We start from the raw sequence: 27,982 nt of genomic DNA, 5'->3' as shown, positions 1-27,982 counted from the left end.
CTAAAAATACAAAATAAATTAGCAGGGCATGGTGGCATGCTTCTGTAATCCCAGCTACTTGAGAGGCTGAGGCGGGAGAATTGCTTGAACCCAGGAGGTGGAGGTTGCACTGAGCCAAGATTACACCACTGCACTCCAGCCTGGGCGACAGTCAGAGACTCTGTCTATAAAAAACAAAAAAAAGAAGAAAAGACAAGGGGCTATGCCAATCAACCTCTCAAAAACACTAACCTTCTTATAACTGTCAGCCAAGCATGCTATTGTGGGTACTGGAATTCTCTGATTATTGAACTAACCATGTTCTTAATGCATCTCTTTAGGAACAGCATCCAGCTGTGGCAAAAGAGAACATTAACTGTAACTTGAAGACTGAATCCAAGGTGAGCATAAGAAGAAAGCTACTGGCATCGAAGTCCAGATGGCCTCAGTTTCCAGGACTATGTTTCTTTAATACTGTCTGCCTGGAGTCTCCTCTCCCTTTAATCCCCTTCTTACTCCTACCTTGTCTTGACATCAATCCTTACATGTTTTCTGGCTCCTGACAACCTGCTTCAGAGAGTCTAGTCCTGTCTCTGGCAGTGCTGCCTGGGATCTCTGTCCAACGCAGAAACCAACACAACAATACTTGGGAAATTCCTAAATTAATAATAAAAAAACTTAGCTTTTTTTTTTTTTTTGGAAAATTAGATGAACATTAAAGAGCACAAGCTTCAGAGAAAAACAGATTTAACTTAAATTCCTCTCTCTGTTATTGATTAGCACTGTGGTTGTCATCTGGAAAGTGGAGGCAATCATAGTAATATTATAGGGTTATCATAAGAAGTAAAGAAGATAATGCATATAAAGTGCCCAGTGCTATACCTGCATAAGGAAGATAATAATATATATCTATTTTATAACCATGTGCATGCCACAGGTCCTTTAACTAAGGGTTCATTTCACAGCCAAAGGCAACAGGCAGTGCACAATTTCTTTTCGTAAGACTATGTGCTTGGGGCCCATCTTTAAGTTTTAACATCCCTTTATCATGAGATGCCTTCAACACATTTATACCTTTAACCAGGCAGTCAGAGGTCAAAGTCACTCTAGTGCACGTAATAAAAATGGACTCAGGACCCCTAGCACGCACTGCACACAGCGTGAAAGACTGTGGCTGACACAGTTCCAAGACCCACTTAGAAGTAACTTCTCTGAACCATCTTTTCTTTCCTGGAGGGAGAGCCCCAGTTAGCTCCTCTGAACTGGCCTGCCCACTTCCCACATAAAAGATGCGATACATCAGAGTAAAAATTGTTGTAAAAACCCACATGAGTCATTCTCAGGAAGCCAGAACTATTTTAAAAGGAAGATTGATGTAGCATTTTAGGATACAGAGGTTTGGATCCCGACTTTGGCATTTCTAGCTATGTGACACCAGGCACATGACTTATTCTGTGTCTCAGCTTTCTTCATGGTATAATGGGAGATAGTATTGTTAGTGAGGATTAAACAAATTAGTATGCGTGAAGCACTAAGAATGGTGTCTGGCATCTAGTGATCACTAGATGAATATTAACTATTATTATTCTGCTGAGGTCAACCAAAACAGTTTATTATGATTTTTTTAGAAGACCTGATTCTCCACTTTTATTTCTTGTTTCCTGTAAGTTTTGAAAACATTAGGAAGTACATTGACTATCTTCAGCAGTAACGAGCCACTTGAAAGGTTCTCGGTGCTATCCAAGGAGGTTAATATTATGTGGTATTTCACTTGGAGCAATTACATTGGAAGGAAGTTTTCTCATTTCAGGGCTTAAGAGCAGTATGTTCCCATGTTTAACGAGGAAAGTTTTCAAAGCTGCTTTTGTGAACTGTTGGAAATCTGAAGTTTAATTCTTTAAAGGGGAGAGTAACTGTCATTAAACTAGGTAGGTTTGATCAGGGACCAAATCTTTTTCAAAATCTTTTTGAGATTTTGTTAAATAAGCATCCAAAAAACATTTAGTTTAGCTTAATTATTATCACCAAATCTAACAATTTTTTCTGAGTTTGTCAGTCATAAGTGACAGAGTTTGTTTTGTGGAGATGTTTGGACCTTTAATAACAATAATGTCCCATTGCTGGAATCTGCTGAACCCGCAATGTTGCATCTGGGGCTTAGGATCCCTTTAAAAATGGAAGAAAGCAGAATACAGTGAAACTCCATTTTTAGGTATTTTTGGTAAGTAAATCTTAGGAGGGACTTGTTTCAAAAGGTCGCTCTGGGTTTAATTAGTTTGCCACCAGCCATTCTTCTAGAGATCCTTGCCAAAGAACTCTCATTCATGTTGAAGCAAAATGATCCAACACAGGCTGGGTGCGGTGGCTCATGCCTGTAATCTCAGCACTTTGGGAGGCTGAGGCGGGCAGATCATGAGGTCAGGAGTTTGAGACCAGCCTGGCCAACGTGGTGAAAGCCCATGTCCACTAAAAATACAAAAATTAGCCAGTTGTGGTGGCAGGCACCTGTAGTCCCAGCTACTCGGGAGGCTGAGGCAGGAGAATGGCGTGAACCTGGGAGGTGGAGCTTGCAGTGAGCTGAGATTGTGCCACTGAACTCCAGCCTGGGCGACAGAGTGAGACTCTGTCTCAAAAAAACAAAAACAAAAACAAAAAACGATCCAACACAAGCCTGGGTCATGACTGCCTTGTCCTTTGGCCAAGACCAATGACATAGTAAGTTTTCTCCTATGTCACCTACATCAAAGTTCAGAATGTGTGAAGAAATTAAAATCTGGAGATACAATTTAAATATTCATTCCCCAAATTTTAAAGCTTGAACTTGGTGAAAAAAAAAAGCCATCTTACATTCTATACATTATATAATGACGGCCATAAAATAAGTATAATCTACAAACTATAGGGCAGATATTAATCACTGAATATCTAAACTTTCCAAATAAAATATATTCAAAAATATTAATAAGAAAACAGAGCTTTCCTACAGGAATGTTCTTTGTTAACTTTTTATTGCAATAAAACAACATGTAGAATAGTATGCAAATTATAAGTGTATAGCTTGAAATTGTACAAAGTCAATTTCCCTATGTAACCACCACCCACATCAAGATGTAGCAAGTTGCTTCATGCTCTTTCTAGTCAGAACCCCCTCCCCAAGTGCAGTGGACAGAGTTCTAAAGATGGTCCTCCAAGATTCTCATTCCCTGATTATCTTCTCAAGCACTAATCTAGGCATTGTAGTGAAGAGAGCTTGCAGATGTCAGTTGACCTTAAGATAAGGAGATTATTTAGGAGAGTCTGTAGAGCATCGTCTCTGCTTGATGTCAGAGAGAAGCCGGAGATTTGAAGTGAGAGGGGAATTCAAAGTATCTTTGCTGCTTTTGAAGATGTAGGTGGCCTTTAAGAACTGAGAGCTTATACACAGCAAGCAACTGAATTTAGCCATTAACATGAATGAGCTTGGGAAGTCTATTCTTCCCCAGAGCCTCTAGATAAGAGCTCAGCCTAGCCAACCCCTTGATTTAGGCCCTGTGAGACCCTCATTGGTGACCTCAGTTATGACTGTGAAGACTTCTGACCTATAGTACTGCGAGCTCACAATGATTTAATCTCAGAAAGAAGTGAGGGACGTATTATTAGAAACTGGAGGAAAGGGGATTCTTGTTAAGCAGAGGCAGGGAGTTTAGCAGAATTGATTCTTGCAGCTATGTGGAAAGCAGAACTTGTAAACAACGAGCTTGGATATTTAACAAAGATTTCCAAGTACTGAAGGTGTCGCCTAGATTTTTCTTATAGCTTATAGTAAAATAAGAGAAGTGAGATATAATTTGAGAAAAGAATTACACAAAAGAGAACCAGAACTTGATGCTTTGGGATATTCTCAATCTATCCAGGTGGTGAAAGAGGCTAAAATTCACAAATGACTGCCAAAAGCATGGCATAGAAAAAAGGCTGAGAGTGTCACTGTACAACTTTTCGTGGAAATCTTTGAAAGATCAAAGATCATTCAGTTGCAAGAGATTAAGGGTGCAGCTCACAGATTTCAAGTTTAAGAGTGTTGAATGGTGTGATCCCTTGGCCATCTCAGCAGAAGCTAAAAATAGAGATGGGATTAGCTCAGAAAGATCTGTTGGTGAGACTTTAGTCTAATGGAGTGAACCCTCATGAAATTCATGAAAATCCACAAGATTCTAGAGAAAATGATGTTGGCAGAAACACTACAAACTAGACGAAAAGGAACAGAAATTGTATTAAATAAAAGGTGACTGCCAACCCCCGTAAACCTACTTATCTGCCAACACAAGCTACATTTCATGCATAAGGGAAAGACGAATCAGAGGGTACAACTAAGAGCTTGGAGAGCAGAACTTGGAACCCACAGGATGGGGTTGAGGACTGAGTGTGAAGCCCACAGCCTGGAGGACAGAGCTAAGAGGCATAGGGGATTATTCAAGACCTTCAATCTGGTAGCCACTGCCTGGATTCTGGTTTTTAAACCTGCTTTGCACTCATGACTTCTTTTTCTTTTCCATTTCCTCCTATATATTCATCTGTCAAATATTACCAGTCTCTCAATTACTGTAGCTTATGGTCAACCTTGGTATCTGGTAGATTGTCAGTCCTCCAACTTTGTTTTTCCTTCTGTAGAATTGTCTAAGCTATTCTCAGTCTTTTGCATTTCTGTTTAAGTTTTAGAATCAGTTTGTCAATTTCCATAAAAAAAATTGCAAGATTTTGACTGGGATTTCATTGAATTTATGTATATAGTTGAGGAGAAGTGACACCTTAGCAATATTGAATCTTCCAATCCATAAACTTGGTATATATCCTGATGTATTTAGATTTTCTTTAACTTTCCTCAGTGAGGTTTGTAGCTTTCAGTTTAGAGTTCTTGCACAGACTTTGCTCAATTAATCCCTAATATTTAAAGGTTTCGATGCTACTGAAAATAATATTGTTTTAAAAACTTTAGTTTCTAATTGTTCATTGCTAGTATATAGAAATAAAATTAATTTTTAAATGTTGATTTTGTGACTGTGAAAATTATTTAGTAATTATAATAATTTGTTGGAGACCCTTTTGGATTTTTAATGCACAAAATATCTGTGAATAATAACAGATTTTCTTCTTCCTTTTCAATCAGTATTTGTTTATTTCTTTTTATTGCCTTAGTAGTTTGGCTAGGATTTCTGATACAATGTTATATAGTAATGATGAGAATGATGGACATCTTTATAGATGGAAAGCATTTACATTTCAACATAGTATAATGTTAAATGTACGTACATATTATATATGCATATGTAATAGATTATATATTGTTGACATTCTTACCAAATTTAGACAGTTTCTTTCTATTTCTAGTTTGTTCAGAGATTTTATTATGAGTGGGGTTTATTTATCAAATATATTCTCTGTATCTATTAAGTTGATTATATGCTTTTTCCTCCTTATTCTATTAAATTTAATATAAATAATGTCAACAGAAATCCTTTGCTTTTAAAATGTTAATCCAGTCTTGAATCCTTGGAATAAACGCCATCTATTGTTATGGATTGTGTTATTCAAAGAACTTGTCCATTTTCATAAAATTATTGAATTTATTGACATAAGTTTCTTCATAGTATCCACTTATTGGCTTTTTAATGTCTGTGGGATCTATAGCCAAGTTCCCATTTTCATTTCTGCTACTAGAAATTATGTTTTCTCTCTTTTTTCTTTGACCAGTCTTGCCAGGGTTTATTAGGGTTTTCAAGAAACTCACCTTTGGCTTTGCTTTTTTTTTTTTCCTTTTGTATATTAATTCTCTATTTTATTTATTTTGGCTCTTATCTCTTTTCATTTAATATTCTGTTCTTTTATTAGCTTATTGTGAAGAATACTTAGTTCATTAATTTTAATACTTTCTTTGTTTTAAGATGGAGTCACGCTCTGTGGCCCAAACTGGGGTGCAATGGCGTGATCTTGGCTCACTGCAACCTCCACCTCCTGGGTTCAAGTGATTCCCCTCCCTCAGCCTCCTGAGTAGCTGGGATTTCAGGCACCTGCCACTACACCAGGCTAATTTTTAATACTTTTCTCTTTTTCTATGCATTTAGCCTATAAACATCTTTTCAAGTATAACCTTAGCTGCATTTTATAATAGTATTTTAACTTGTATTTAGTTCACTATAGTTTCTACTTTCTATTTTAATATTTCTTTGATTGTGAGTTATGTAGAAATATATTGCTTGATATCCAAAAACACAGTTTAGTTTTCCCTTTGAAACTCTTTAATTTTATTTATGCTCTATTATATTTTTGACAACTGATTTGGTATTTGTAACATAAATATCTTAAATATTATACTATTGACAAAAACAATTAGCACTGAAAATCATTAGTATATATTTTGTTCATGATGCATTCATTCCACATTTATTGAGCGTGTGCTAGATACAAGCACTGTACATGCTAGTGACTAAGTGAGGGATTCAAAGGGAATGTATGGACCCTGCCCTTGCCCTAGGGGAACTCACAACCTACTGAAGTGACAATCCCAGGAAAGGCAGTGTTCACTGATTCTCCTTAGCTTTGTTCTTTTCAACTATAGCCACCAAATTAAAATGTTAATGATAAAACCTCACAAGCTTTGAGTGAGGTGAAAATTCTCATATACAACTAAATGTTGACTGCCTTATGGTTGCTCTATAATGCTCACAGATAATACCGTAGCAGGGATAAGCTTAAACGTGCAAGAATTTTTTTTCTGTAACTGAAACTTATTTGTATTCAAAGCCCCCATTTAGCTGCAGTGACAAAAATCTTATCAATGGGAGTCCTCTCCATCAGAAAGTCAGAAACATTGACTGAAGCATAGTCATCAGTGGGCTGCGGATTCTCCAAGGCTCCTCTGCACAGCCTCTGCCCTGGAGGTCGTGGGAGGGCATTCCCAAACAGTCTCTCCTTCCCCTGAAGTGGGGAAGGAGGGTATGAGTCTCATTCTAATTCCTCCTCTCTTAATCTTGATTTTGTTTTTCTTTTTTGCCTTAGATGATGGTACTCCTTCCAGCCCAGGATTTTTGCTTCAGAGGCACCTGCCACAACTCATTTTTGCGAATGAAGAGTTTGAGGCTTCAGATTAGGTGAATGGCTTGGAAAACCACAGGGAGAAGGAGCACAGTAAGAACCTGGCCCATAGCAAATGTCTAACAAACATTTGGCTGTCAGTACTGGTGCTCCCCAGCTGGTATTATTTTTCATATGTGAGCAGACTAATTCAGAGTATTATTTTAGGCAACAAATACTTGAATATTTGTATGTCCAAGGGTGCCAGGGTTACAGGGAATTAACTAGATAAAGTCTCTGGCCTTACTGGGCTTACATTATATAGAAAGGCAAGTAAGAGACAATAAACAGGTTAAAAAGAAAAGAAAAGAAAAGAGAAAAACAAGGTAATTTCAACCACAACTGGTGCCAGAATATTTTCCCTCTAGGGTTCCCCAGGACTCTCTTTGGCCTCTGTCATTGGATATCACAGGAAGCAACTCTGGTAGCTGGCCCTTCCCTCTCTTCCTGTAAAACCTGACAGGCCATTTATTTCTCTGTCTGACATACCTTTCTTTTCTCTTGTCCTGGGAGCATTTACCAGGCACAGGCTCCAGCACCCCACCCAGCAGCCTCTAATTACTTTCTGTTATCGATTTCCTACTTAATTTCTTAAGTGGAAAGAACATACTATATAATTTTTATTTTTAGAAATGTGGTTTGTTTTATGGCCAGCATATGGCTTATTTTGGTAAATATTCCTTGTAAACTTGAGAAGAATGTGTATTTTGAAGTAGTTAGGTAATTTTTATGTATAATGTATATCAGTGAGTGTGCTTTTGTCCATAGTGGTGTTCAAACATTTGCAAATACTACACTGATTTTTTTTCTTCTATCATTTTCTTTTCTTTTTTTTTTTTTTTGAGATGGAGTATCACTCCGTTGCCCAGGCTGGAGTGCAGTAGCGCAATCTTGGCTCACTGCAACCTCCGCCTCCCGGGTTCAAGTGATTCTGCTGCCTCAGCCTCCTGAGTAGCGGGGATTACAGGCGTGTGCCACCAAGCTCAGATAATTTTTGAATTTTTAATAGAGATGGGGTTTCACCATATTGGTCAGGCTCGTCTCGAACTCCTGACCTCAAGGGATCCACCCGTCTCAGCCTCCTAAAATGCTGCAATTACAGCTGTGAGCCACTGCCCTGGCCTCTTCTATCATTTTCTAAGTTGGGTTACATCCAAATATTTTCTTGGATTTTCATATTTCTCCTCTTAGTTTTTCTGATTTTGGCTGTGTTTTTAGTGCATGTTATTAAGAGCATACACACATAGAACTGCCATACCTTTCTGTTGAATTATTAAAGTCTGCTGTATCTGGTATCAGTTTGCTACACCACATTTCTTTTACTGAGTTTTATGTGAAGTGTGTGTGTGTATAATATTCTTTTAATGTTTCCTGTGTCCTCATTTTAAAAGCATGTCTCTTGTAAGATAACCAAACTATAGACACACACCCACACACACACACCATTTTCTTGGTATTTTTTACACTTAATAAATAAAAGGAAAAGTTTCTTGAGGAAGCCACTCTATTGATTTTTAAAATAATCCGTGTGGCTTCCTATCACCTACTTAACTGCTTTGTACTCTCAGCCACCATGCTGACTGTACCACTTTGGGAAGCGTAGGTGGGACAGGAAGGGCTGGGAAAGAACCTGAAGATGGAAATGGAAAAAAAGATAACAGGTGAAGAGAAGATGGAAAGAATGGATGCCATTATGTTTTTAAAAGAATTTTTACCTCTACACCCTCTCTCCTGTCCTTTTGCAACTTCAGTTACATATATTTGGCCTTCTTGTGAATGCTTTACATTTCTTGCCCTCTCCTTTATTTTTCCATCTTTTTGTCTCCCTCTCCCTCTATGTATGTTCTTCTGACCTGTTTTCTAGTTCACTAATTTTCTCTTCTGTTATGTGTAATTTATTATTAAGCCCATTCTTTGGGTTCTTAATTTTATTACTGTATTTCTAGTTTTCTCCAAAGCCTTATCATCTTCCAAAATACAGATCTCCTTCTCTTTCTCCTTCTTCTTCTTTACTTTAGGCTTTTCTTGATGTTGATTTTCATTTAGCTCACCCAAAGGACATTCATAGCAATAGCATAGACCTTAAAAGATAATACATAACGAATACTTAACAGAAAAATATTTTATAGCTCGATTCTGTAGGAGTTTCTTTTCTTAATTAAGAAGGTGACTATGCCTAAATGGTGTCAGAACATCAGAGCAGATTGTCCAACTTGGTCAAATTTACTTAGGAACAAAAAAGGAAAACTGTCAAAGGATTTAAGCTTTTCTGTTTACTGAATATTAATGCTTTTTAAGTCTTCTGTACCAATCACATTATTTTCTCCTAGGGCATAGACAGATAGGAATTGTTTTATTTGTACAAAGTTTCACTTTCTAACTTTTACAAGAAATGCTTCTACTCTGAGTCCTCCCACAGTCCAAAGGCCTGAAAGTTCAAGCAGATGTTGATTCTCTGGTATTAATGACCTCTTTAAAGGTGTGTGTCTGACTGAAGCTGGACCAAGCAGAGCTCTGTCCTGGGATTTTATAATTTTGCATTGGAGAGACAGGTTATAGGCTCCTTTTGATAACAGATATTGGAGATTCTGGCAGTGATGGATGAAAATGCACCCTATCCTGAAGAAGAAGCTAGTTTGTAGCAGATGATAATGGAACCAAGAAACAGAAACAGAATCACTTGAGGGCTCCCCTTCAGCTCTTTGGTTACCAGAGTTAATAAATTCCTCTTTGCCTAATTTGGATTTTTGTCAGACACAGCCAAAAGAGTTCTGACTAAGGCGTCCTCTTTTTGTTTTGCTGAGGCCTGAAAATTACGGGGTGGATTTTATAGTTTGATCACTATGACTTAATCCAAAGGTATTTACACATTTCAAAGGCCTTTTTAAATTTCACATCTGTTCCTACAATAGAAGCAGCTTGGTATATTGAAGGAATACCATTGATGAGGTCTGAAGACCCAGAAAACTACTTTTTCTCTCAGAACCTCCAATTTCTCACCTACAAAATGGGGATGAATATTTTCCTATGACACAATGTGTGGCAAGGGTTAATTGAATTAATACAACTGACGAAATCTGAAAGAAAAGCAAGACAAGTATTATTTCAATTTGTTTGAGAGAAAACTCAGCTTCAGAGAATTCAATCAATTAAATGTCCACAGTACTGTGCACATTGTCAGCACTGGCCTTAGTTGTACATTATGAGCATCTCTACGAGTTCCCTAAGCCATAGTAGATACTTGGCTCCTGTGAAGAGGAGGGAAGTGAGAAAGAAGTTAACATCCCCTGAGGCAAACGTCAAGCCTCCTAGTCCTTCAGGAAGATAAATCTGAGGCATGTTCCACACAGTTTCTCAGAGGGCCCCCACCATGATTTGAACCCCAGTGGTCCAAAGTGGTAACTGGCTAACTAAGGCACACTTTATTGCCTTTCCATATGTCACTCTCCCTACTCTCTTCTGCTTCCCACATTTTTCTCTCAAATAAACTACTTTTGCTCAAGATGACATCATCTCAGCCTCTGCTTTCAGGGATTGCCAGAATAAGATATAATTATTGATTATCCAAATCAACAAAAATGAGAAGAAGCATTGACAACACTCATATTTATCAATCTTGAGTACTCATTGGTCTCAAAAATAAGACTTGAACCCCCAGGACACTCAGGATTTTATCTGCATAAGCCACAGTAATTAAGAAATTTAATTTGGTTTTGAAACGGAGATTGATATATAGAAACACAACCCCATACACACATCCTCACGCAGTCTGTGGGAAGTGTTTCCAGATCATTCTTGTTTGTGGTATTTGTTGTGTGGTCCTAGTGGGGAAGAAGTAAAGAGTCTTTGTTCACCTCAGACAAATTTATAAACTAACTGAATAGATGGTTGGCCAAGAGATGGGCTTTGTCTACAAGCCTGCTTAAAAATAAAATGATGTTCTAATTTTTATTAATAGGCAGTAAAACAGCAATGAAAATAAGTATATTAGAATTAAACAAAGAGGGAGGTTCATGTCTCACTTTAAAGTGGTCAACTGTTTTTCCCCTAAACCCCAAACAATCCTCTGTCTTCTCTCACCATTTTACTTTAGAATTGACTACCAACTATTGCAGGAAATTGAACTGTTTTTGACCTACATTTGTGATGAGTCTGGCGTAATGTAATTCTGATTGTGCTATCAAAGAAAATCACATATTCCCCCCCCCCACAAATAATTATGTGTAAAACAAACGTAATTATCATTGTTAGTGTGGAAGGATACTATTTAAAATTATGAATGAATATTTTTCCCTTTACATTTGCTTTTCCTCTTTGACCTTTACTCCTTTCAAGCAACTGGGCAGTTTCATGGAGAAAACACAGAGCAGAAACTAGAAAAAAAATAAACAAGTCTTTTTCTGAATGTTGCTCCTTCGAGAACTATGTTTAAGTCTATTTACAAATAAAATGATTTTCTAATTTTTGTTAAGTAATAGCAAACAGTGAAACACTATGAAGAATAGTTCTAATAGAATTAAACATGGGAGGAAGTCCAGAGCTGGTTGTAAAGAAGCCAACTGTATATTTTTTCCCACTAACTCCCAAACTAAATGTAACATATCCACTTCCCTTCCTTAGAGAAACAAAAATTACTCATAATTTTGATGAAAGACATATAAAAAAATACTATATGAGAAAGAACAACCCTCCTACCCCACAGACCTTGGAAAGAAGGTTTTTTGGGCCTGTGAGAAGAAAGAGTCAGGAGAAGTGTTAAGAATGTGGATGTCAGTAGTTCAGGGTGAAAAGTCCTTTATCTTACTTCCATGATAGATCCCCCCCACCAGCGCCACCCGCCCCACCACCCGCCAGAGGCAGAAAAATCAAACCAAACCAAACCAAACCAAACCCAGATGGCCTGGGGTAGGGGGTATATCCCAAAGGAGGAAAGGCACTGCCTCCTTTCCTAGTTAAGAATCTGAGCAATGACAAGGTCCCCCAAAACTGAATTGGCGGAGTGGTATATCTTAGCACACAAGACCTTAAAACAGACCAGCTAGGATTTCCACACTCTGTGGCAAGAAAAATGAATAATTCCTTTGCACCGAACAGGAACATGGAAGTCATGGAGGTTGCTGCTGGACCTGAGGGGTCTTGTGGCAGAAACCAAGCAAAGCTAGTGCAATACGGGAACAGATGACTGAGGCCCAGGAGGGATGCTGGACGTCTCTGTGGATTCCAGGGCTCATAGCTGCTGACAAGAAAGCCACATCCCCTCCTGTGCCCCCAATACCTTGGCACGATGTAAGCTCCCTGGAGCATATATACAACTCCGAGGAAAAATGGAGGGGCCACTAAGTTGGCTAACATGAAGTTTTCACCTCCCTGGAAAAGTTAGGACACAAAGTAGAGATTATGTTTAATTGTAGCATATAAGAGATTTTTTTTCCGTATACTTGAAGATGCGTGAACATGTGAGGCACAAACTAATCATAATTTTGTTTTTAATAGAAATTTTGTTTTGTTAAATTCCATATTTATTCTTCCAACTAGACTTAAAAGCAAAAAAACAAGCTCCTTACAAAGAACATTAGTGTGACTTTTTAATTCTATTTAACAGTTGTCAAATAAAAATAAACATGTTGAAGGTTTAAAAGAAAATGACGTCTGCTTGCCTTTCTTTGACTTTTGCCTCTGCTATGCTGTAATAATGAAAGTTTTGTTCTGTACACTTAGGGCTAAAACTCACTTATTATCTCCATGTTACTAAAAGCTTTTGGTTTGATTCTTTAGTGTCACGATGTAGAAAGATGGTTGCGTTTTGCCTGACTCTTGTGTACCGTTTGACAGCCTCCTACTCAGAGAGGATTGGCAGACTGGGCTCAGTAGTTATTGTGCTGTACAAAGGAAATTATTACAAAGAAATATTCATACAAAAGGAAAGGAAAAATGAAACTCACAGATTTTGGCACAATATGAATTGATTTACTTCAGACAATGAATATCTTCATGTTAAGGTTATGTAATTAAAATATTTCGTTTTAAATTCTTTCAAATGTTCTTTAAAGAAGTGAATTTTCTTTCATTAGGAAAATTAGAATAATCTCTGTACTCCCACACCTCTGTATGTATAACTATTGCTTAAATTATGATAATTATGCCTAAGAAATGTCAGCCCTAATTTATCCCTATATGGGCCAACCCTCCCACCTCCATTTCTGTGCATACATTCATTTTATAAATTGCTTTTTCAGGTTCTCTAATGTAAATCAATGGCATTGAAGTCCACAATTAATGGCCTCCCTGTATTCATCCCCTTTGCAAAGTGACCTTGCAGATTCTTCCATCAAGAGGTAAGTCTATTGCCTTACTGCCTTAATCTGGGCTAAACCTTGTGCCTTGTTTTGGTCAATAGAATGTGACAGAAGAGCTAAGGTGCCACTTTTAAGCTTAGGCTTTAGGCAGTCATGAATGCTTCTGTTTTTTCTTTTGAAACCATACCACTGCCATGTGAATAAGCCTAGGCCAACTTGTGAAGAATAAGAGACTATGTGGAAGAAAGTCCCATTATTCCATCTAGAAGCCAGCCCAGAGTTAGATGATTCTTAAATGTGTGAGACAGTCCACCCAAGACCAGAAGAGCTGCCTACTAGACCCACGGCTGATTCAGATGCATGAGTGAATCTAGCAAGAATCCAAGAGTTACCCTGATGACTCCTAATATGTGCATTTGTTTAAAGCCACTTAGTATTGGGGCTTGTTTGTTATGCAACAGAGCCGACTAATGCATCTAATAATTAGTGTTTTCTTCAAACATTTCATTTTACCCTATGATTTCTTAAAAGCCCTTGGATATTTGGACACAGATTTACAATTTGTGTAATATTTTATAACATGGCATTGAGATTTTTCATGTGAACTGGGTGTGTGGGGTATTCCTTTCAGTATTTATTTATGTTGTATTTATGTGGCATTTGTATTAGTCATCTTGGGATGCCATAACAAAATATCATTAAGCTCTTTGTGTAGCCTAGGTTGGCTTAATAAAAAGTAGTTAATTCTCAGAGTTCTGAAGTTTGGGAAGCACATGATCAGGGTACAGGCCAGTTTGGTTCCCGGAGAGGGCTCTCCTCCTGGCTTGATGACAGCTGCCTTCTCACTACGTCCTCCTCCTCGTGTGGTGAAGAGAGAGAGAGGGAGAGAGAAAGAGGGGGCGGGGGGGGGGGGAGAGAGAGAGAGAGAGAGAGCGCTCTGATATCTCTTCTTATAAGGACAGTAATTCTACCAGATTAGGATCCCAACTCTATGACTGCATTTAACCTTAATTACTTTCTTAATCTGAATAGAGTCACATTAAAGATGGGAAATTCAGCATATACATTTATACATTTAGGGAGACACAATTCTGTCCATAACAGCATCTGAAGAGATCATATTTTTGCAATTGCAAATTATGCCGCTACAAACATGCTTGTGTGAGTATCTTTTTTGTATAATGACTTTTCCTCTGGGTAGTTACCTAGTAGTGGAATTGCTGGAGAAAATGATAGATCTACTCTTAGTTCTTTAAGGAATCTCTGCATTGTTTTCCATAGTGGTTGTACTAGTTTAAATTTACACAAACAGTGTAAAAGTGTTACCTTTTGCCACATCCATGCCAACATTTATTATGGTTTGATTTTTTGATTATGGCTATTCTTGCAGGAGTGAGGTGGTATCGCATCGTGGTTTTGATCTGCATTTCCCCACTATCAGTTAGTGATGTTGAGCATTTTTCCATATGTTTGTTGACCATTTGTATATCTTTTTTGACAATTGTCTATTCATGTCCTAAGCCCACTTTTTGATGGATTGGTTGTTCTTTCTTGCTGATTTGTTTGAGTTCTTTGTAGATTCTGGATATTAGTCCTTTGTCAGATGTAAAGATTGTGAGGATTTTATCCCACTCTGTGGGTTGTCAATTCTGCTGATTATTTCTTTTGTTGTGCAGGTAGTTTTTAGTTTAATTAAGTCCCATCTGTTTGTCTTGGTTTTTGTTGCATTTGTTTTTGGGTGTGTAGTCATGAAGTCTTTGCCTAAGCCCATGTCTACAAGGGTTTTCTGATGTTGTCTTCTAGAATTTTTATGGTTTCAGGACTTAGATTTAAGTATCCCCATTGTATGTTTTCATTTGCTTTGTTGAAGATCAGTTGGCTCTATTTGGCTTTATTTCAGGGTCCTCTATTCTGTTCCATTGGTCTATGTGCCTGTTTTTATACCAATAAAAACGTGCTGTTTTGGTGACTATGGCCTTATAGTATAGTTTGAAGTTGGGTAATGTGATGCCTCCAGATTTGTTCTTTTTGCTTAGTCTTGCTTTGGCTATGCAGATTCTTTTTTGGCTCCATATGAATTTTAGGATTTTTTTTTCTGGTTATGTGAAGAATGATGGCAGTATTTTAATGGAAATTGCATTGAATATATAGATTACTTTTGGCAGTATGTTCGTTTTCACAATATTGATTCTATCCATCTATGAATATGAAGTATGCTTCCATTTGTTTATGTAGTCTATGATTCTTTCAGCAGTGTTTCATAATTTTCTTTGTAGAGCTCTTTCACCTCCTTAGTTAGGTATATTCCTAAGTATTTTGTTTTATTTTTTGCAGGTGCTGTAAAAGCAGTTAAGTTTTGATTTGATCATCAGCTTGGTCACTGTTGGTATACAGCAGAACTACTGATTTGTGTATATTAATTTTGTATCCTGAATCTTTGCTGAATTCTATCAGTTCTAGGAGCTTTTTGGAGGAGATTTTAGGGTTTTCTAGATATATGATCATATCATCAACAAACAGTAACAGTTTGACTTCCTGTTTACTGATTTGGATGCCCTTGATTTCTTTCTCTTGTCTGATTACTCTGGGTAGGACTTCTAGTACTATGTTGAATAGAAGTGGTGAAAGTGGGTATCCTTGTTTTGTTCCAGTTCTCAGGGGGATGCTTTCAACTTTTCCCCGTCAGCCTAATGTTGGCTGTGGGTTTGTCACAGATGGCTTTTATTACCTTAAGGTATGTCCCTTCTGTGCCAATTTTCCTGAGGGTTTTCATCATAAAGGGACACTGGATTTTGTCAACTGCTTTTTCTGTGTCTATTGAAGTGATCATGCGATTTTTGTTTTTAATTCTGTTTATGTGATGTATCACATTTATTGACTTGTGTATGGTAAACCATTCCTGCGTCCCTGGTATGAAACCCACTTGATCATGGTGGATTATCTTTTTGATATACTGTTGGATTTGGTTAGCTAGTATTTTGATGAGGATTTTTATATTTATGTTTATTAGGAACATTGATCTATAGTTTTCTTTTTTGGTTATGTCTTTCACTGGTTTTGGTATTAAAGTGATACTGGCTTCATAGAATGATTTAAGGAGGATTCCCTCTTTCTGTATCCTGTGGAATAGTGTCAATAGTATTGGTACCATTCTTCTTTGAATGTCTGATAGAATTCAACTATAAATCTGTCTGGTCCTGGACTTTTTTTTGGTGGCAATTTTTAAATTACCATTTCAATCTCGCTGCTTTTATCAGTCTATTCAGAGTTTCTCTATCTTCATGGCTTAATCTAGGAGGTTTGTATATTTCCAGGAATTTATTGACCTTCCCTAAGTTTTCTAATTTATGTGCATAAAGGTGTTCATATTGGCCTTGAATAATCTTCTGTATTTCTGTGGCATAAGTAATAATATCTCCCATTTTGTTTCTAACTGAGCTTACTTGGATCTTCTCTCATCTTTTCTTGGTTTATCTTGCTAAAGGTCTATCAATTTTATTTATCTTTTCAAAGAACCAGCGTTTTGTTCATCTTTTGTATTTTTTGTTTGTTTGTTTCATTTTCATTTAGCTCTGCTCTGATCTTTGTTATTTCTTTTCTTCTGCTGAGTTTGAGTTTGGATTGTTCTTGTTCCTCCAGTTCCATGAGGTGTGACCTTAGATTGTCTATTTGTGCTCTTTCAGAATTTTTGATGTAGTGATTTAATGCTATGAACTTTCCTCTTAGCAACATTTTCGCTGTATCCCAAAGTTTTATAGGTTGTGTCACTATCATTGTTCAGTTTAGATAATTTTTTATTTCCATCTTGATTTCATTATTGACCCAAAAATCATTCAGGAGCAAGTTATTTTATTTTCATGTGTTTGCATGGTGTTGAGGGATCCTTTTGAAGTTGATTTGCAATTTTATGGCACTGTGGTCTGAGAGAGTACTTGATTTAATTTTGATTTTCTTAAATTTACTGAGACTTGTTTTGTGGCATATCATATGGTCTACCTTGGAGAATGTTCCATGTGCTGATGAATAGAATGTATGTTCTGCAGTTGTTGGGTAGAATGTTCTGTAAATATCTCTTAAGTTCATTTGTTGTAGGGTATAGCTTAAATTCACTGTTTTTTTTTGTTGACTTTCTGTCTTGATGACCTGTCTAGTGCTGTCAGTGGAGTATTAAAGTCCCCTACTATTATTGTGTTGCCATCTATCTCATTTCTTAGGTCTAGTAGTACTTGTTTTATAATTTTGGGAACTCCAGTGTTAGGTGTATATATATATATTTAGAATTGTGACATTTTCTTGTTGGCCTAGTCCTTTTATCATTATATAATTTCCCTCTTTGTCTTTTTTAGCTGCTGTTGCCTTGAAGGTTTTTTTTTTTGCATGACGTAAGACTAGCTACTCCTGCTCACTTTTGGTGTCCATTTGCATGGAATATTGTTTTCCAACCCCTTTTCTTAAGTTTATGTGAGTCCTTGTGGGTTAGAAAAATCTCCTGAAGACAGCAGAAACCTGGTTGGTGAATTCTTATCCATTCTACCATTCTGTATCTTTTAAGTGGAGCATTTAGGTTATTTACATTCAATGTTAGTATTGGGATGTAAGGTACTATTCTATTCATTGTGCTATTTGTTGCTTGAATACCTTTTTTTAAAAAAATTGTTTATTCTGTTTTTGTTTTATAGGTTCTATGAGATTTGTGCTTTAAGGAGTTTCTATTTTGGTGTATTTTGAGGATTTATTTCAAAATTTAGAGCTCCTTTTAGCAATTCTTGTAGTGCTGGCTTGGTAGTGACAAATTCTCTCAATGTTTGTCTGGAATAGACTGTATCTTTCCTTCATTTATGAAGCCTAGTTTCGCTGGATACAAAATTCTTCGCTGATAATAGTTTCGTGTAAGGACCCCAATCCCTTCTAGCTTGTAGGGTTTCTGCTGAGAAATCTGCTGTTGCTCTGATAGGTTTTCCTTCATAGGTTACCTGATGGTTTTGCCCCACAGTTTTTAAGATTCTTTCCTGAATCTTGACTTTAGATAACCTGATGACTAAGTGCCTAGGTGATGATCTTTTTGTGATGAGTCTCCCAGGTGTTCTTTGAGCTTCATGTATTTGGATGTCTAGATCTCTAGCAAGGCTGGGGAAGATTTCCTCGATTACTGCCTCAAATATGTTTTCCAGACTTTTAGATTTCTCTTCTTCCCCAGAAATACTAATTATTCTTAGATTTGGGCACTTAACATAGTCCTAAATTTTTGGAGGCTTTGTTCATTTAAAAAAAATTATTTTCACTTTATCTTTGACGGATTGTGTACATTTGAAAGCCTTGGCTTCAAGCTCTGAAGTTCTTTCATCTGCTTATTCGATTCTATTGTTGAGACTTTCGGTGCATTTTGCATTTCTTTAAGTATGTCATTGATTTCCAGAAGTTGTGATTGTTTTTTATTTATGCTATCTATTTCACTGATGATTTTTCCTTTCATATCCTGAATCATGTTTTTGATTTCTTTAAGTCAGACTTCACCCTTCTTTGGTGTCTCCCTGATTAGCTTAATAATTAACCTTCTGAATTATTTTTCTGGCATCAGATATTTTGTCTTGGTTTGGATCCATTACTGGTGAGCTGGTGTGATCTTTTGGGGCTGTTAAAGAACCTTGTTTTGTCATAGTACCAGAATTGTTTTTCTGGCCCCTTCTCATTTGGGTAGACTGTGTCAGAGGGAAGATCTGGGACTCAAGGGTCATGGTTCAGATTCTTGTGTCCCACAGGGTGCTCTTTTGATGTGGTATTCTCCCCCTTCCCCTAGGGATGGGCCTTCCTGAGAGCAAAACTGCAGTGATTGTTTTGGTTCTTCTGAGTCTAGCCACCTAGCAGAGCTAACAGGCTCTGGGCTGGCACTGGGGAGTGTCTGCAAAGAGTCCTGTGATGTGATCCATCTTCAGGTCTTTCAGCCGTGGATACCAGCACCTGCTCTGGTGGAGGTAGCAGGGGTGGGAAGTGGACTCTGTGAGGGTTCTTGGTTGTGTTTTTGTTTAGTGTGCTAGTTTTGTGTTGGTTGGCCTCTAGCCAGGAGGTGGTGCTTTCAAGAATGTATCAGCTGTGATACTATAGGGAGGATGCAAACTTGTCCTAGGGTTGCCTGGTTAAGTATTCAGGTTTCTCAGGTGGTGGGCAGGACAAAGAGATGATGTCCCTTGTCTTCAGCAACCAGGGTGGGTAGAGAAAGACCACTAGGTAGGGGCAGGGATAAGCATGTCTGAGCTCAGACTCTCCTTGGGTAGAGTTTGCTATAACTGCTGTGGGCGATGGGGTGTGGTTCCAAGGCCAATGGAGTTGTATTACCAGGGGGATTATGGCTGGCTCTGCTTCATCATACAGGTCATCAAGGAAGTAGGGGAAAGCTGGCGGTTCACAGGCCTCACACTGCTCCCATGCAGCCCACTGTCCTAAAGGCTGGTCTCACTCCCACTGTGCCCCCCAATAGCACTGAGTATATTTCCAGGCAGCCAGTGAACAGGGCTGAGAACTTGCGCTGGACTGCCAGCCTCCCTTCTGAGAAAGCAAGCAGACTCTCAGTTTTTTGGAGTCTCAGGGAGCCTACAGCATCGATCCAGTTCCTTTAAAGCCTCTGTGGATTCTCTCAGCTTTCCTGGTATCTTCCTGCGGTAATTTTTGGAGCAAAAGCTCATGATGTGAGTCTCCATATGCTTCTCTGTCTGTCCGAGTGGGAGCTGCTAGCTAGTTTTGCCTCCTGTCCTCCATCTTCCCTATTACCTGTTGCTAACATCTTATTTTTGTTCCCTATAAATGACTAGCAGTTTGCCGTAGGGCCTAGGATACCTCTTTAAATTTTCTTTTTCATTTTATCCCTGTCAGTCAGAATAGGGTACCTTCTAAGTGCTCACACGAGCGATGGCAGCTAGGTAGGGTTGTGTGTGTGTTTGTGTGTGTGTGTGTGTGTGTGTGTGTGTTACCTTTTTTGAGGACATTACAATTTGAATTTGGCCTCTTGACCTGTACCTTCTCTTTATTTCACATTCTGACAGAAATGAAGAGTGATCAATATTTTATAGATATTGTAACTTTATTTTCTTCCAAATATCTGACAGTTTACATTTTTGATTTGAACGTTTATCTATATAGTCTTATAAAGGAGAAATAACATATTTAATTATATATTTTTTTAACTTTAATGTGGGGAAAAGAAAAAAGATATGAAATATATTCTTTTCTGGTAAATCTTTTAAATATGATGATAGTATTCATGGATTTATGATTTGGATTAATTAAATTAATCTCTTTAAACTTTCAGCAATATAGTTAAAAATACTCTTTCCTGTAAGGCAAATAAAAATGGTTCTTACATTATGAAGCTCAATACCTAAAAAGCTTAGGGTGGAATATCAAGTAAGAGGTCTAAAAGAGAAAGACCCATTTCATGGGAGTCTATTTCTATTTCTGTGGAGATTTCTGAATGCACTTGTTGAAGGCCTTTTTTTTTCCTGCTAATCTATTAATGGGGAAGCTATTGATGATCTGATGTGGATGGGAACAATGGAAATTTTAGGACAAAGAAGATGAAGATTAATGAGGAAAAAATGTATTTCATTGATAGACTTGCTCTTGCATGAGCTTGGAATGGGCTGACTTACAGGACAAAGCTCACATCTGTATAACTTGATTTTTGTTATATGTATAATCACTTATCTTGCCAGGATGTCTTGGACATCAACAGGTGCCACACACAGGAGCCCCCCTCTGCCAATGTGTGTCATTCAACTGTCTCCTATTGATCACTGAAGAGCTAGGATAATTTATAAGAATATAGCCATGTGTTGGCAGCCTTCCTGACTCTCCTGTATTCTTCCTGACTCTTCCTGACTCTTCCTGACTCTTCAGCCTTTCCCTATTAATTTTAGCTTTATTTCCTTAAACTTGAAATATATCCAAGGCTCTCTCACATGTGTAAGTAAGCAATGACAAAAAACCAAAAAAGCCAAAAAGGCTTTCTTCATGCTTCAGGGAATTATCTTAATTATTTTTGTTTGTCCCTATTCCTTTTTTCCCTACTCACTCATTAATCTGGTTTCTCCCTCTGCTATGGTCCAGCACACACATTCTAGTAAGGCTACCCCCTCCTAGGTCTTTAGGGACCTTTAGTATGGTGAATCCAATGGACAGTGCTCAGATATCTTCATACTTCACTTTTCTGCTGCATTTGATACTACTTAAAATTTGTTACCATACTATTTCTTTTGTAGAATTATTTTCTTCCATCTGCCTCTTAAATGTTGATATTCTGTGGTTTAATCCTTGGTTCTTTTTCCTTACTTCCTAAAGCTTTCTTGAGTGATCTAATAGATACCCTGCTATAATGCCAGTGACTCCTACAATGTCTCTATCCCAAGGTCCAAGCCTATGTTTCTTACTACTTATTAAGTTGCCCTCTATGGATATCTAATAGCTAAATTAAATATACTAGGTCTAAAATGAAAATATTTTTCTCCCTAAATTTGTTTCTTCTGAAAACTTTTTATAAAGTATTGCTTAATAATAATACTATTCATTCAGTAACACATGCAAATTCAGAATCTTACTGTTAAAGTTCTGCCTGATCATCAACTGACCATCAGCTACTCCCTCTATTACTGCACATATCCATTCCCAATCTCCTCCCATCTGTTTGTGTTGGGAATCCCCAAGACCACTCTCCAAGTTCTTTAATTTGCTAGAATGACTTGCAGGACTCAGCATATAGTAGCATTCATGAATAAGATTTATTATAGCTAAAAGATACAAAACAAAATCTGCAAAGGGAAAAGGTACAAGAAATGAAGTCTGAGTGGAAGCCAGGTACAAACTTCCAAGAGTCCTCTGCCTGTGGAGACACGTAGGACATGGTTAATCTTTTCAGCATTAATTTCAGACAACATATATGAAGGTTGTTTACCAGGCAAGCTCATTAGAGACCCAGTGCCCAATGTTTTTTGTAGTTGACTGGTCATGCAGACACCCTCTGTCTTTTACTTACCCAAATTCCAAGTTCTTAGAAGGAAATCAGGTGTTCCCTGAACAACCACACTGTTCGTATAAACAATTTAGGCAGAGTCATTTTAATAAGTTAGGGAATGCTGAAGACCTTCTTGAAATCCAACTTCCCAGACACAGGCCAAAAGCTAATCTTGTAAGTGGCTCTTTCTGAGACTATCATCCTCAGGCTTGCTATGTAAACTCTTTTCTGTACACTACCATTGTATTGAATGTCTTTGTAAGAAACATATGAGTTCTCTGGCTAAATGTTTTTAATCTTCATTAACTGTACTACAAAGTCCAACCTTCCATTCAATGATGTGTCTGAAAGGTCTATAATGGAGCCTAGAGCATGGCAGACACTCGATATACTTCATAATTGATTTGAAAACATACAAATTCCTCATAATTTTGTCGTGTTCCACATTTCCAGTGTCATCTCTTATCTGTCCCCAAAGCATACTCCATGTTGCAGACTTTCCAAAGACTGTTCTTCCCAAGTTTTCTCACATTTGTCAGCTGTTTGCAAGGGAAATTTCTTTCTAGAGTACTCTTCCCTCCCTTAGCTACTAGGCCAAGTTAAGCCTCAGCTGAAGGGTTAGCTCCTATTCTTTCATCCCTTATGATGTTCTCCAGGTAGAGTTAGGTATGCTGTCTGCACATCTATGATATGGCCTTCATCAGTTTAGAAGATTTAAGAACACGTGTAATGAGGATGAATAGGTGTTTTCATGTGGTAGGTCAATGGGTTACCTATATACATTGCCACGGGGTGGTATTCATTTATTTGCCTGGTGACCTCACCACAGTGCAGAGTCAGACCCTGAGCTATGTGTGCTCAGAATCCAGCCTCAACCACGTCTCTGTTAATAAGAATGATTGGATGTAAAGATGCTAACTCACACTAAGAGACCTCAGAGAGGCCATTCTGTCAACTTAAAATGAGAAATATCTGTGAAACTGACATGACATTCACATTTGTCTGTTAAGTACCTTTGCTCTCTGTATTTAAGCTATAGTGAAAACCGAACTATTGAGGAGATGCTTGATGAGCATGGAATCAGAACAAGGAGATTTATATTCATTGTGTAATTTCAATATTTTTTGACATTAAGCTCCAATAACTGGACACAACTACCTCAGCAACAGGGACGTGCCTTCAGGCAGAGCAGATAATCCTGTAAACCCTCATAAAACTCTTCTTCTGGGTAATTCCTTTGGTAATTGGAGTAAAACTACTGACCTTTCCCCCTTTTCCCCTGTATATGACTTTCTTTTTCTCTGTATATTTAAATGGCTGAAGTACCCCTGTCTAATTGGCAAATTATTTCTGATTTTAGTGTATTTAAAACAGATAATAGTCTGAATTTTACTGACCTGAAGTTCAGTCTATTTCTTTAAGCATAGTTTCCAAATCTCTGTTCTGATAGATTGTGTTGATTTTTGAGGCAAAATTTTTTTTTCTTATTTTCTATTATTTTCTGGATATGAGGTGACCCCTGCATTGTGAATGCTTATTTATTTTACATTATTGATTTATCAAAAAACCTGTTTCTTTCTACAGCTCAGGGACTATAAATTCCTAATCCTGGTGTCCCAATCCCTAAACCAGAATTGGATTACAGACGAATATGTTGCATAAATGAATGTGAGTTGACAATTTTCTTTGGTGGCAAAGCGATGTTAATTTTCATTGGTATTTTAAACTATCCTTAAGTAAAAGTGTTATTTTGCAGTCTGTAATTATTTTAACATTTTAGAAATTGTGATTTTTTTTGTATGTTTTCTGCAATTCAGCTTCCTTTTCAGGAAGTGTTATTCCATCAGTCAATAATGTATTGATACAGAGAAAAAAAGTGGTTAAAAGCAAGGCTGTTACCTTATAATTTATGACATTACAATATTCACATGTTAAAATTATGCAATAAGCTTTGATAAATAATACTTGGCTTAGCAGTAGTATAGCATTATTTGTTAAATTTCTTAAGTTGGAAATAGCCAGACATGTGTGATATCAATGGGACCCTAACTTTGAATTATTCTGATTACCAAGATTTCTGAAAGCCACGAATATTTTTCTGACAAAGGAAGCAGATCAATTATTCTAAATAAAAGCCATAATGTTTATCAATTTTAAATGGTTTATATGTGACAAGTTTATTCTAGTATGGTCAGGTATTTAGGCCTGTGTTTTACAGTCAGTTTATCTTGCAGTTTATACTGGAATGTTAGAGCTTGTCAGATATTTACGAGGTTTTTCTTCGTGGGTTTTTTTTGGAATCTTTACAGTCACTGTGGCCATTTTACTGCAGGTGAAATACAATAGAGAGCTAACAAGCATCATGTACAATAGACTGTTGTCTACTTTATCTACAAAGTAGTGGACTAAGTAAAAATGAAAATAGACAATTAAAATATCTATTAACTAAATTGGAACATGATAAGAGAACGAATGAATGGCTTGCAAGATTAAATGAATGCATGTTAACACTGAATATACATGAAAGTAAAAGAGGATCACCACTGGATAAATTGTTGAGATGACTCAAAAGAGGGAGTGGGGGTTAATATAAGACCTTAATTGATACAATTCAACATCACTTCATGTTAAAAACTCTCAATAAACTAGGTATTAACGGAACATATCTCAAAATAATAAGAGCTATTTATGACAAACCAACAGCCAATATCATATTAAATGGGCAAAACCTGGAAGCATTCCCTTTGAAAACTGGTACAAGACAAAGATGCCCTCTCTCACCACTCTTACTCAACATAGTATTGGAAGTTCTGGCCAGGGCAATCAAGCAAGAGAAAGAAATAAAAGGTATTCAAACAGGAAGAGGGGAAGTCAAGTTATCTCTGTTTGCAGATGACATGATTTTATATTTAGAAAACCCCATCATCTCAGCCCCAAAACTTCTTGAACTGATAAGCAATTTCAGCAAAGTCTCAGGATACAAAAATCAATGTGCAAAAATGACAAGCATTCCTTTACACCAACAATAGGCAAGCAGAGAGCCAAATCATGAATGAACTCCCATTCACAATCACTGCAAAGAGAATAAAATACCTAGGAATACAGCTAAAAAGGGATGTGAAGGACCTCTTCAAGGAGAATGACAAACCACTGCTCAAGGAAGTCAGAGAGGACACAAACAAATGGAAAAACATTCCATGCTCATGGATAGGAAGAATCAATATCGTGAAAATTATCATACTGCCCAAAGTAACTTATAGATTCAATGCTATTGACATTCTTCACAGAATTAGAAAAAACTATTTTAAAGTTCATATGGAATCAAAGAAGACCCCATATAGCCAAGACAATCCTAAGCAAAAAGAACAAAGCTGGAGGCATCCCGCTACCTGACTTCAAACTATACTACAAAGCTACGGTAACCAAAACACCATGGTGCTAATACCAACACAGACATATAGACCAATGGAGCAGAACAGAAACCTTAGAAATATCACCACACATCTATAACCATCTGATCTTCAACAAACCTGACAAAAACAAGCAATGGGGAAAAGATCTCCTATTCAGTAAATGGTTCTGGGAAAACTGGGTAGCCATAAGCAGAAAACTGCAACTGGATCCCTTCCTTAAACCATATATAAAAATTAACTCAAGATGAATTGAAGACTTAAATGTAAAACCCCAAACCAGAAAAAACCTAGAAGAAAACCTAGGCAATACGATTCAAGACATAGGCATGGACCGAGACTTCATGACAAAACGCCAAAAGCAATCGCATCAAAAGCCAAAATTGGCAAATGAGATCTAATTAAACTAAAGAGCTTCTTCACAGCAAAAGAAACTATCATCAGAGTGAACAGACAACCTACAGAATGGGAGAAAATTTTTGCAGTCTACCCATCTGACAAAAGTGTAATATCCGTAATTTACGAGGAACTTAAACAAATGTACAAGAAGAAAATACACAACTCCATCAAAAAGTGGGCAAAGGATACGAACAGACGCATCTCAAAAGAAGACATTTAGGTGGCCAATGAATGTATGAGAAAAAGCTCAACATCCCTGATCATCAGAGAAATGTAAATCAAAACCACAATGAGATACCATCTCACACCAGTCAGAATGGCAATTATTAAAAAGTCAGGAAATGATAGATGCTGGCCAGGCTGTGGAGAAACAGGAAGACTTCTACACTGTTGGTGGGAATGTAAATTAGTTCAACCATTGTGGAAGATAGTATGGCGATTCCTCAAGGATCTGGCACCAGAAATACCATTTGACCCAGGAATCCCATTACTAGGTATATACCAAAGGATTATAAATCAGTCTGCTATAAAGACATATGCACACCTATGTTTATTGCAACACTATTTACAATAGCAAAGACATGGAACCAACACAAATGTTCATCGTGATAGACTGGATAAATAAAATGTGGTACAAATACACCATGGAATACTATACAGTCATAAAAAGCAATAAGATCATGTCCTTTGCAAGGACATGGATGAAGCAGGAAGCCATCATTCTCCACAAACTAACACAGAAACAGAAAGCCAAACGCTGCATGTTCTCACTCATAAGCTGGAGTTGAACAATGAGAACACGTGGACACAGGGTGGGGAACAACACACACCAGGACCTGTTGGGGATGGGGGGTGAGGTGAGGGAACTTAGAGGATGAATCAATGGGTGTAGCATACCACCACTGTACATGTATACTTATGTAACAAACCTGTACATTCTGCACATGTATCCCCCCCCTTTTTTTTTTAGAAGAAATATAGGAAAAACATACATAAGACCTTATGTAAACTTCCTTTTTACTTTTTTATTTTTGTTTTCTCTGCCTGATTATATAGTGCTGGGACCTGTATTTCATCTAGGAGTTCCAGAGAAAGGATCAATTGACAAGCATGACACTATGATAATATATCAAAATATAACTGTCAAATCTATAGAGAAATGGTGGGAGGGGTGTTTATTTCTCACCTAAGTTGAAATTAATGGTGTCTGCCTTTTTCCTACACAGTGAGTAAAAATATACTTTTCCAATCCTGTTCCAGAGAAAGGATGAAGAACTTGCTACCTGTGTTGCAGGTCATTCCTCTTGCTGAATCTGGTATTTATTTTCTATGGCAAAGGGTCTGAATTAAAATTAATGACAAATGGAAAGAAGGTGAAGTAATTGCTGATGCAAAGAGAGTAAATAAATAGATAATGCTAAAAGGGAAAGCTAACATTACCTTGCTTCGTTGTGAGATGATGAGAGCAAGGGAATGATACTATCTGTAAGCTGTTTTTACACATGAGCATGGGACTGGCTACAAAATTTGTGGAGCCCAGTGCAAATAAAAATGCAAGGCGTTTTGTTCAGAAATGATAAAGCATTGGTAGTCAGTCAAGCATTAAACCAAGTATGTCTCTTGTAAGCACGAGGCGCTGTATGACTGCACAGGTCTCAAGCTCTTGAAGCCAGCCCTGAATCCTAGAGGAAGGAATCTATTTGCCTGAAGAAATATACTCTTTTATTTGGAGCTAAAGGTCAAGGATGGATCCTAGCATTCAATATAGAGTTGGCTGTGTGATGTGCCTT

The 27,982-nt window shown here is 37.4% G+C and overlaps 1 long non-coding RNA gene across 1 annotated transcript; it reads left to right on the top strand.

The window, feature by feature from the left end:
* Positions 1-123: 123 nt before the first annotated feature.
* On the top strand, positions 124-25,090 carry LOC103887102. The gene is made up of 3 exons (XR_002515163.2): positions 124-380; positions 13,323-13,421; positions 23,968-25,090. It is a non-coding gene; the product is annotated as an uncharacterized LOC103887102 (long non-coding RNA).
* Positions 25,091-27,982: the final 2,892 nt, after the last annotated feature.

Source organism: Papio anubis, chromosome 1 (genome assembly GCF_008728515.1).
Source record: "Papio anubis isolate 15944 chromosome 1, Panubis1.0, whole genome shotgun sequence".
NCBI classification, from domain to species: Eukaryota; Metazoa; Chordata; class Mammalia; order Primates; family Cercopithecidae; genus Papio; species Papio anubis.
The sequence above is the reverse complement of the archived record's forward strand: the minus strand, read 5'-3'. Positions and strand labels throughout refer to the sequence as shown.